Raw genomic sequence first — 11,201 nt, 5'->3', positions numbered from 1 at the left:
AAGTTGTGTGTACCAGTAGCACTCAACATATTATTCATTCTCACACAAGGCCTTCCATACAGAAGGGGGCAGTTCCTCTGACACAGTTCATATTAAGTCAGACAGGGCCAGTTAAGGACCCGGCAGCCTGATTGGGCATTCAGCAGCAACAGTTGAGTTGGAGTCAGAGGATCAGCTGCAAAACAACTTGGAATGTATTTAACAGTGCAGGTGAGGAAGACTGGATCCCCACACTGTAGGTTATACAAAATATACAGGTGATGAAGACTGGATCCCCACACTGTAGGTTATACAAAATATACAGGTGATGAAGGTGATCAAAAACAATCAGCGTATTTACCAATTGCAAAATGACCTCAACCTGAGAACTAAGGCTAAACTCCTCAAACTCAGGGAACGTGTCTGAGTAGGCCTACAAGGCAAAGCTGTAGTAATAGCATGCGACCTAGACAAACAGCTCTCCATGAATGAGGATCCTATAAAATAAGGCACATTCTAAAATGGCCTATCCTCACCTGGCATAAACCATTCACACCTTTCGGCTACACAGGTAAATGCTTAATAAACCGTGATACTGTGATAATACACTTGAAATGGAAATACTATTGCACTCCTTTACATAACAATGGCAATGACATTTTCGTTACTGAAAACAAAGACACAAGCAGCTTCTTGCTTTAGCTTATCGTGGACACTGCCATTGGGTGCAGCGAAACCACCCACATTTATAATTCGACAAATCCCATGCAACCACGTTAGAAGTTCATGTAGCCTAATTACAAGTTAAAACACTTGAATGTGCTTATGTTCTATTGTCTACACCTGGATTAGACTGACAAGGTATAAATCCCACCATCCAAATTAACATGAAAACATGCATTAGCCTACTTCTCCAAGACAAGCTCAAAGCTTTTTGTGCTTGCTTCGAGGCAATCAACCGAGTCACTCCTAAGAGGGCCCTCGCTGCTGAAGAGGACTGTGAGCAGACTTGAGTAAGACGTTCAATCGTGTGAACACTCTCAAAGCAGCCAGCCCAGATGTCATCCCCAGCCGCGTCCTTAGAACTTGCGCGAAACAGCTGGCTGGAGTATTTATGGACATATTCGACCTCTCCCTCCCTGTCCCAGTCTGTGATCCCCATAAGCTTCAAGATGTCCACCACTTTCCCTGTACCCAAGCAAACAAAGGTAACCTGCCTAAATGACTATCACCCTGTAACACTCACTTCTGTTATCATGAAGTGCTTTGAGATGCTCATCAAGGACAAAATCAGCTCCACCCTACCGGACACCCTGGACCCATAACAATTTGCATATCTTCCCAACAGATTGATACACGATGCAATCACCATTGCTCTGCACGCTGTCCCTTCCCACCTGGACAAGAGGAATACCTATGTGAGAATGCTGTTCGTCAACTACAGCTCAGCTTTCAACACCATAGTACCCTCCAGGCTTGTCACTAAGCCCAAGGCCCTGGGTATGAACACCTCCCTCTGCAACTGGATCCTGGACTTCCTGAAAGCCAGACCCCAGGTGGTGAGGGTAGGCAACAACACCTTTGCCACGTTGACTATTCTCAACACGGCCTCCTGGAGGGGTGCGTGCACAGCCCCCTCCTGTACTCCCTGTACACCCACGACTGCGTGGCCATGCACAACTCGGACAACACCACCATGCACAACACCATCATTAAGTTTTCCGATGACACAACGTTGGTGGGCCCGATCACTGACGGCAACGAGTCAGCCCACAAGGAGGAGGTTAGAGCCCTGACAGAGTGGTGCCAGCCTCTCCCTCAACGTCAACAAGTCAAGGAGCTGATCGTAGACTACAGGAAGCAGGGGAGGGGGCACGCCCCTATTGACATTGAATTGGCTGCAGTGGAGAGGGTAAAAAGCTTAAAGTTCCTCGGTGTGCACATCACAAAGGACCTGATATGGACCAGTCACACTGACACCGAGGTGAAGAAGGTGCAACAACCCCTCTGCAACCTCAGGTGACTGAAGAAATATGGCATGGGACCTCAGATCCTCAACAAGTTCTATAGCTGCACCATCAAGAGCATCTTGACCAGTTTCATCCCTGCCTGACATGGTAACTGCACCACCCTCAAACGAATGGCTCTACAGAGGGTGGTGCAGACGGCCCGACCCATCCCTGGGGGCGGGCTCCCTGCCCTCCAAGAAATCTACAAAAGGTAATCCTTGAGGAAGGCCTGGAAGGTTATCAAAGACTTCAGTCACCGAGCCATGTACTGTTCACTCTGCTACCATCCGAAAAGCAGTATCGGAGCATCAAGACAGCTTTTATCACCAGGCCATCAGACTGTTGAACAGCTGTCTCCCTGCACAGATCTGCACCTTGTAGACTATCTGCACCTTGTAGACTTTGTAGACTATCTGCTCCTTGTAGACTATCTGCACCTTGTAGACTATTTGCACTGACTCCCCGCACATCCAACCCTTACACATATACAGTTGAAGTCTGAAGTTTACATACACTTAGGTTGGAGTCATTAAAACTAGTTTTCAACCACTCCACAAATTTCTTGTTAAATTAACAAACTATGGTTTTGGCAAGTCAGTTAGGACATCTACTAGTAATTTTTCCAACAATTGTTTACACTTGTAATTCATTGTATCACAATTCCAGTCGGTCAGAAGTTTACATACACTAAGTTGACTGTGCCTTTAAACAGCTTGGAAAATTCCAGAAAATTATATCACGGCTTCAGAATCTTCTGATAGGCTAATTGACGTAATTTGAGTCAATTGGCGGTGTACCTGTGGATGTATTTCAAGGCCTACCTTCAAACTCAGTGCCTCTTTGCTTGACATCATGGGAAAATCAAAAGAAGTCCTCCACAATTCTGGTTCATCCTTGGAAGCAATTTCCAAATGCCTGAATGTATCACGTTCATCTGTACAAATAACAGTACGCAACTGTAAAAACCATGGGAACACGCAGCGGTCATACCTTTCAGGAAGGAGACGCGTTCTGTCTCCTAGAGATGAACGCAGAACAGAACCCAGAACAACAGCAAAGGACCGTGTGAAGATGCTGGAGAAAACACGTACAAAAGTATCTACATCCACAGTAAAATGAGTCCTATATCGACATAACCTGAAAGGCCGCGCGGCAAGGAAGAAGCCACTGCTCCAAAACCACCATAAAAAAGCCAGACTACGGTTTGCAACTGCACATGGGGACAAAGATTGTACTTTTTGGAGAAATGTCCTCTGGTCGGATGAAACATAAATAGAACTGTTTGGCCATAATGACCATCTTTATGTTTGGAGGAAAAAAGGGGAGGCTTGCAAGCCGAAGAACACCATCCCAACCGTGAAGCACGGGGGTGGCAGCATCATGTTGTGGGGGTGCTTTGCTGCAGGAGGGACTGGTGCACTTCACAAAATAGATGGCATCATGAGGAAGAACAATTATGTGGATATATTGAAGCAACATCTCAAGACATCAGTCAGGAAGTTAAAGCTTGATCGTAAATCGGTCTTCCAAATGGACAATGACCCCAAGTATACTTCCAAGGTTGTGGTTAAAATGACTTAAGGACAACAAAGTCAAGGTATTGGAGTGGCCATCACAAAGCCCTGACCTCAATCCTATAGAACATTTGTGAGCAGAACTGAAAAAGCGTGTGCGAGCAAGGAGGCCTACGAACCTGACTTAGTTACACCAGCTCTGTCAGGAGGAATGGGCCAAAATTCATCCAATTTATTGTGGGAAGCTTGTGGAAGGCTACCCGTAAAGTTTGACCCAAGTTAAACAATTTAAAGGCAATGCTACCAAATACTAATTGAGTGTATGTAAACTTCTGACCCACTGGGAATGTGATGAAAGAAATAAAAGCTGAAATGAATCATTCTCTTTACTATTATTCTGACATTTCACATTCTTAAAATAAAGTGGTGATCCTAACTGACCTAAGACAGGGAATTTTACTACTTCCAAAATATCTGTCCTTTTGTGTGGAGTCAAATGGAGGGAAAATGTCCAGCATGACGATGGCTCACTGACATCTTCACAAGGCCTTATTCAAAAAGATGGATTCCAGAAACATTTCCTTGACTCGTGCTGGGAAGTGGAAAGGTGGTAATTTCCAGTTGTGAATTAGTAAATACGAGTTGGATGCATTCACATGCTTTGAAGTTATTTAGAAACGTCAATTGACTAATGGCAAACAAGCTGCGTCAACCATTAACTAAATGTACACCTTGTCATACTGGCAAACAAATTATAGTGTTAATATATTATAGGAATAGATTGATTTTTTAAAATCATGTTTTGTTGTTGCATTTAACTGCCGAAAAAAGGCTGTTATCGAGGTAATTTCCTTAGTACGTGATGTCCAAGGTCAGCATGTGGGAGAAGTCGGAGGTCAGGGATGATAACTGAGTTTCCCAATAGGAATTGCTGCAGGGACGTTCAAGTGGATTTTTCCAGTCGTATGTGGTGAATTCCACCTTCATACTTGGTTATGAATGATGGTAAATATTCGAGGTGTGTATGCATGAGCACGGATTGGAGTAGGCTATCAAAATCAAACAATGCACAAGAAAAAAAGAAATTGTTTAAAAAATGCAGTAAATAACTAAATAAGCCATTACAGTATGATTCTGCAACAGAAAGCAACAACAAATGAATATTGCGCTACCATTTAATGCACATTAAATAAATGTATTACTTCTGGATTTACTACAGTAAATTGGAAAAGTAATACCCCATGCTAACGTTCAACTCTGTCAGGAAAAACAGGAAACCACCATTGCCATTGACATCATCTGAAGTTAACCCCCCCTCCTTCTAGGTTTAATTTATACCCTCACATACACCTTGATTAGCCCTCATTTTCTCTGTGCAAATCAGACTGTTTAAAGCCAGATTATTTCAAGTTTATTTTACATCATGGTCGAGAAATTTTATTTTCATTAGTCCAGCATAAAATAGTCATTTAGTCCAGGACTTTATCTGGAAATCGCCCCTATATAGAGTATATCTAAAGAAAGGAGGGACAGGCTACATATTTGTTTTGTTTCTGGAGATGGCCACTAGTTCTTGGTACTTATAATGGTGTCTTTTCATCATGCAAGTTTAAATGAAAGCAGGACGTGGGGTGTTGTTAAATGTGAGGGATGAAGGGGTATTTCTTTGCTCCTTCGTGGATGGTAACATTCTTTTGGGGGCAATAATCCAGGGTACATATGCCACCGCTGACAAAGTCCCTGTTCCCTCAGCAGGCTAAATATACTCAGGAGTGACTGGGGCAGGTGGATCGGGGGGAGGGGGACGTGGGGTGGGGGGTTTGGGGAGAACAAGTCTTGTGTTCAGTGTGGAGAGAGATCAGGGGCAAAACAGAACCCAAAACAGGGGTTTATATTCAAAGCCAGCTGGTCTGGCTTTTATACATGCAGGACATTTTTTGTTTTACAGTGAACTTTTACTCTTCTTTTACACTTATCTCTAACTATATATATTTTCTTTACCTGTGACTGTTTGATTGAGCTGTCCCTCAGCTGGTCCTGTAGGGTGGTACTTCCTGGAGAAGCAAAGATACGGTACGGGTGAGTTTACAGAGCACAGCCTTAGCTTCCCCTTCTACTTTCCATGGTGTACTGTGACTTTCTGCTAGATGAAAAATCTGGTTCTGGCAGGGGCACTCTTTTTGCCATAGAGTGGATGTTGACCAGCCATAAATCTGTTAAACAACAAACTATCTTGTAATATAGTATTGGCATTAGTGTTAGTAAATTATTTATATTGACTTGTGTAGCCTATATTGAAAAGTGAAACCGTAACTTTGTCGTGTACGAACAATAAAAATACATCTGGATCTGCAATCAAACCCATTCGGGCAGAGAATGGACGCTAGGATCTTTTACCTCAGGTACAGTACTTACAGTTAGTGTGTGACAGAGAACCAAGATGATGGAAAAGCTTAACGGTTGAGCTATGCTGAAGTTGGAGATCGGGCAGTCACAAACATCTGTTGCCAATCACTTCTGTACCAGTGAATGGCCCATGGAGGATCCTGTACTGTAGCTACATAGGTTGGAGTTTTACATGTATACCTTTTAATTTCTCCAAGCCATGACAAATGGTTTGACTCTCTAGAGTAACTTCATACTGTCTTGTATTTTTTGTTTGAATTCGTCACAGTCAGTTTGGGTTATTGGTCTTCCTAAGGTTAATTGCTAAGAACACCTCGTTGCGTAATCTGAAATCATCTGTGAGTGAAAAGTGTATGGCTTCAACATGCTGTTTGCCTTGGAAATAGCTTACCCCGCAAGGCAGCCACCTAAGTGGCTGCTGCAGACTTCAATATCAATTTGTATCACACAGAGGCCAACACTTAAATAAGACATTTCTCGCTAAGCAGTGAAACAAAGAGGAAATTTGTCATATTACACCAACTGAAGGGAGTTGATATTGAACTAACTGCCTCTCTGGAGGCAGGGGAAGAAAAATGTACTAAATAGCAGGAAAATGTCCTAAAACAACACCAAAGAATTCCAACCCAAACAAAAGTTGAGATTGATTTTTATGGATGCTGAAAGGCTTTGTTTAACTTTTTCTTCTGACATTTGATTCAAGGAATTTTAGTAACCTGCTTGAGTACTGTTGTTGATGGCCCATCAGCAGGCAATTAAGTAGCAGTGATAGCTATTATTAAAATGTACTAAAAACCATAATAATAATAATTTAAATGTTATTATAAAATAAATAAATTATACATAGTATTAATTTATATCACCACTATTTGATATGCCATATCAACCAACACATTGAGACACAATTACTGCAAATTAATCCATGGAATAAATGTGTATATACTTTACCATTTCTACATCTCCCGTCAAAATGCTTAGGTTTTCCATTTGAAATCCTGGGTGTCTGGGGATATTCTCTGTAGCTTTGGTTCTGTGTCACCTTGTTAGGTTCAACAAAGTGAGCCATTACTTTCCTTCCTCTTAATATCAACCCTGAAGAGAGGGGACCTTAGAAGCATTGACCCAGTAAAAACCTCTCTTCAATTACAAACTTTTTCGCCGCAACAGTCCAGCGCTTTGATGGGAAATGGAGTTGAGGAAAGTCATTGTTTTTCCTCTCTTATCCAGGCCTCTCTATCCCTTTGAACTTCCAACCACCACCCCCATCCTGTTGCTTCGCCATCACCCTGTATCGTTGTACTGTTGCCTGTACGATATTACTTTGATGTATGTGCCCATCCTTCTGAGCTTCTCACAGTCTTGATACACTCCAAATTGACCTTCAATCAGTTAGTAATGTTAACGACAACTTATGCTTAGTGTGGGGTTGATAGCACTCTTGACATTTGCAGCACAGAGAGAACCCCAGGAATGTTTAAGGCTTTGTTTGTATCTAAACTTAGCTTCCTTGATTGCAGAGATTACGCTTGTGAACACATAATACGCTTAATGTTATGAGTCTGGTGCAATTGATATGTTCGTTTGGATTTACACTAAGCCTTACGGAGAAATAGATTGCGGCGAAAGCAAAGTGGTACATAGGCGTCCATTGCTACTGATTTGTTTTAATTGCTCTTGGCGTATGGCTTTGCAGTAGTGGTCGTGGTAATGCTGCCTATTGGTGCTCCAGACGCCGTGATCTTCCGTAACGGAAGAGCCATACATTTCACATTTAAAACAAATGATCACTGAACCAAGACGTATTACACACATGGAAGTAGTTTCATCGTGACGGCACTGAAAGGACAAGTACCTTCGTTCCACTGTAATTTCTTGCAGTAATGGGGCGGTAGTTTTCCTTTGTCTTCTATTTGCTTTATTACACCATTTCAAATCTCCACGTTCCAGCCGCAGTCCGGCCTCATTTAGGAGAAATCCCTTTCCAGTCTGAGTCTACCGCCCTGAGCAGTGTCGTTGCCTGTACAGTACACCACACCACATGGTTTCTCTGCCGCTAGAGTGCCTGTGCACTAGAGTTGCCTAAATCTACAAAACATAAGTGGTGCTCGCTAGGCAGCGAAGCAGCAAGCCTTTTGATCTGCAGCTAATCTCAGTGGCCTGCCTCTCATCTGATGGCGTCTGAATAAGAATAAGTCGGATTGATGCTGGAGGCACGGAGAGGTTTAGACGCCGCCTCGCGTCTGCCACACTCCGCTCCGCCGCGTGCCTTCCTTCACCGGGGGTCGCTGGGCCTACTGTGTCATGTCAGGTCTGCGTTTCACATTAACACACATCAACGTCCATTGGCATAGCTTGACAGCTAGATGTTATCAAAGGCAGTTGCTGTATGGCAAGGTTCCCCAACTGACTGTAAAAACACCAGGAAATCAGCTCCAAGTGATTTTAAGTTTGGAAATCTGTTCCCAAGTATGCCAACACGTACTAGAGAGACACGTGATCATCTACAAATCTAAGCAAGGTTTGAAATTACTATGTTTTAGACAAACATTATATCTGTTTGGACTTCTTACGGTCAATTTGCAGTCTACCAATTATTTGTAGTTATGTTCCGGCTCCCTGACCACAGCTGAATCTAGATGACAGTCCCTGCTGTATGGTGTAGGAGATGTGTACTGCATAGTTTTACTGAGTGGTGTTTAATAGAGTTAAGAGAGATGTTTAGTAGTGTTGAGAGTTTAGAGTAGTGTTTAGAGGGATGTTTAGTAGTGTTGAGAGTTTAGAGTAGTGTTTAGAGGGATGTTTAGTAGTGTTGAGAGTTCAGAGTAGTGTTTAGAGGGATGTTTAGTAGTGTTGAGAGTTTAGAGTAGTGTTTAGAGGGATGTTTAGTAGTGTTGAGAGTTTAGAGTAGTGTTTAGAGGGATGTTTAGTAGTGTTGAGAGTTTAGAGTAGTGTTTAGAGGGATGTTTAGTAGTGTTGAGAGTTTAGAGTAGTGTTTAGAGGGATGTTTAGTAGTGTTGAGAGTTTAGAGTAGTGTTTAGAGGGATGTTTAGTAGTGTTGAGAGTTTAGAGTAGTGTTTAGAGGGATGTTTAGTAGTGTTGAGAGTTTAGAGTAGTGTTTAGAGGGATGTTTAGTAGTGTTGAGAGTTTAGAGTAGTGTTTAGAGGGATGTTTAGTAGTGTTGAGAGTTTAGAGTAGTGTTTAGAGGGATGTTTAGTAGTGTTGAGAGTTTAGAGTAGTGTTTAGAGGGATGTTTAGTAGTGTTGAGAGTTTAGAGTAGTGTTTAGAGGGATGTTTAGTAGTGTTGAGAGTTTAGAGTAGTGTTTAGAGGGATGTTTAGTAGTGTTGAGAGTTTAGAGTAGTGTTTAGAGGGATGTTTAGTAGTGTTGAGAGTTTAGAGTAGTGTTTAGAGGGATGTTTAGTAGTGTTGAGAGTTTAGAGTATTGTTTAGAGGGATGTTTAGTAGTGTTGAGAGTTTAGAGTAGTGTTTAGAGGGATGTTTAGTAGTGTTGAGAGTTTAGAGTAGTGTTTAGAGGGATGTTTAGTAGTGTTGAGAGTTTAGAGTAGTGTTTAGAGGGATGTTTAGTAGTGTTGAGAGTTTAGAGTAGCGTTTAGATGTCACGACTTCCGCCGAAGTCGGTCCCTCTCCTTGTTCGGGCGGCGTTCGGCGGGCGACGTCACCGGCTTTCTAGCCACCGCCCGATCCACTTTTCATTTTCCATTTGTTCTGTCTTTGTCTTATCACACCTGGCTTCACTCAATCAATCACTTGTTTACTATTCAACCCTCTGTTCCCCATGTTGTATTTGTGAGTGAGTTTTTATTGTATTTTCGGTCCATCATTGTGTGCTCGTGAATTTTGTCATTTTGAGTAAAAGTAGGTTGATTACTCATACTTGCTGTCCTGCGCCTGACTCTCTACACCAGCTACACACAAGACCCTTACATTAGAGGGATGTTTAGTAGTGTTGAGAGTTTAGAGTAGTGTATAGAGGGATGTTTAGTAGTGTTGAGAGTTCAGAGTAGTGTTTAGATGGATGTTTAGTAGTCAGGAGAATAGCTGGAGGCCACAGCTGCTGTAAGGACATGTGCTGTGTAATGGTTGTCATAGGAATAAGAAACAGTGATCAGATCTATTCTTCCTTCCCCGGATCTCATGCCCTCACTTTAGACTCCAACCTCACTGACGAACGACAAACAATGTCACCTAAAGCTGATGGTTTTACAAGCCATGCAGGTCTCCAAAAGGCCCAAAGCCTGGCATATGGACTGACCCTGTTTATAATGTTTTAATTTCACCTTTATTTAACCAGGTAAGCTAGTTGAGAACAAGTTCTCATTTACAACTGCGACCTGGCCAAGATAAAGCATAGCAGTGTGAACAGACAGCAACACAGAGTTACACATGGAGTAAACAATAAACAAGTCAATAACACAGTAGAAAAAAGAGTCTATAATCATTGTGTGCAAAAGGCATGAGGAGGTAGACTAATAATTACAATTTAGCAGATTAACACTGGAGTGATAAATGATCAGATGGTCATGTGCAGGTAGAGATACTGGTGTGCAAAAGAGCAGAAAAGTAAATAAATAAAAACAGTATGGGAATGAGGTAGGTAAATTGGGTGGGCTATTTACCAATGGACTATGTACAGCTGCAGCGATTGGTTAGCTGCTTAGATAGCAGATGTTTAAAGTTGGTGAGGGAGATAAGAGTCTCCAAGCTTCAGCGATTTTTGCAATTTGTTCCAGTCACAGGTAGCAGAGAACTGGAAGGAAAGGCGGCCAAATGAGGTGTTGGCTTTAGGGATGATCAGTGAGATACACCTGCTGGAGCGCGTGCTACGGATGGGTGTTGCCATCGTGACCAGTGAACCCTAGATCAGCCATGGCACGGTGTTGATAGGTCCTGGGGTTTGGGCTGAACAAAACCAATGGGACCTACGACATTCTTGTCACTCCAGTGGCCTGGACTTTCAGTTCCCGTTTGAATCATTTATGATTGGCTCTGATTGGCTTTCTTTACACCCTGTAGCGTGCAAAGAGCAGTATGGCAGTATCGCTACAGCGCCTCACTCACACACAACCTGCTCTGTACACCCCCTCTAACCTGTACACCAACTAACCTCTACACCCCGATCCTATCAGACTCTTCTGTTACATCCCTGTTCTAATGCACTGTGTGTCTGTGTGTCTCTGTGTGTGTGTGTGTGTGTGTGTGTGTGTGTGTGTGTGTGTGTGTGTGTGCAGCATGCCTAATTGCATGCATACTTCAGGGCAAAATATATCTCCAGAA

The 11,201-nt window shown here is 42.7% G+C and overlaps 1 protein-coding gene across 11 annotated transcripts in view; it reads left to right on the top strand.

Moving 5' to 3' along the window:
* Positions 1–5,349: 5,349 nt before the first annotated feature.
* LOC110525107 (myocyte-specific enhancer factor 2C) overlaps positions 5,350–11,201 on the top strand; it is a 111,500-nt gene continuing 105,648 nt past the window's right edge. For 7 of the 11 annotated variants that reach the window (XM_090237057.1, XM_090237048.1, XM_090237052.1 and 4 more), the window contains exon 1: positions 5,350–5,581. The gene's annotated coding sequence lies outside the window, so the exon portion shown is untranslated. The remainder of the gene's footprint in view (positions 5,582–11,201) is intronic. The other 4 variants (XM_090237058.1, XM_090237050.1, XM_090237053.1 and 1 more) reach the window with 1 other exon arrangement.

This window comes from Oncorhynchus mykiss, chromosome 6 (assembly GCF_057628025.1).
Source record: "Oncorhynchus mykiss isolate SJ-2025 chromosome 6, ASM5762802v1, whole genome shotgun sequence".
In the NCBI taxonomy this organism is placed as follows: Eukaryota; Metazoa; Chordata; class Actinopteri; order Salmoniformes; family Salmonidae; genus Oncorhynchus; species Oncorhynchus mykiss.
This window is presented reverse-complemented; position numbering and strand designations above follow the sequence as displayed.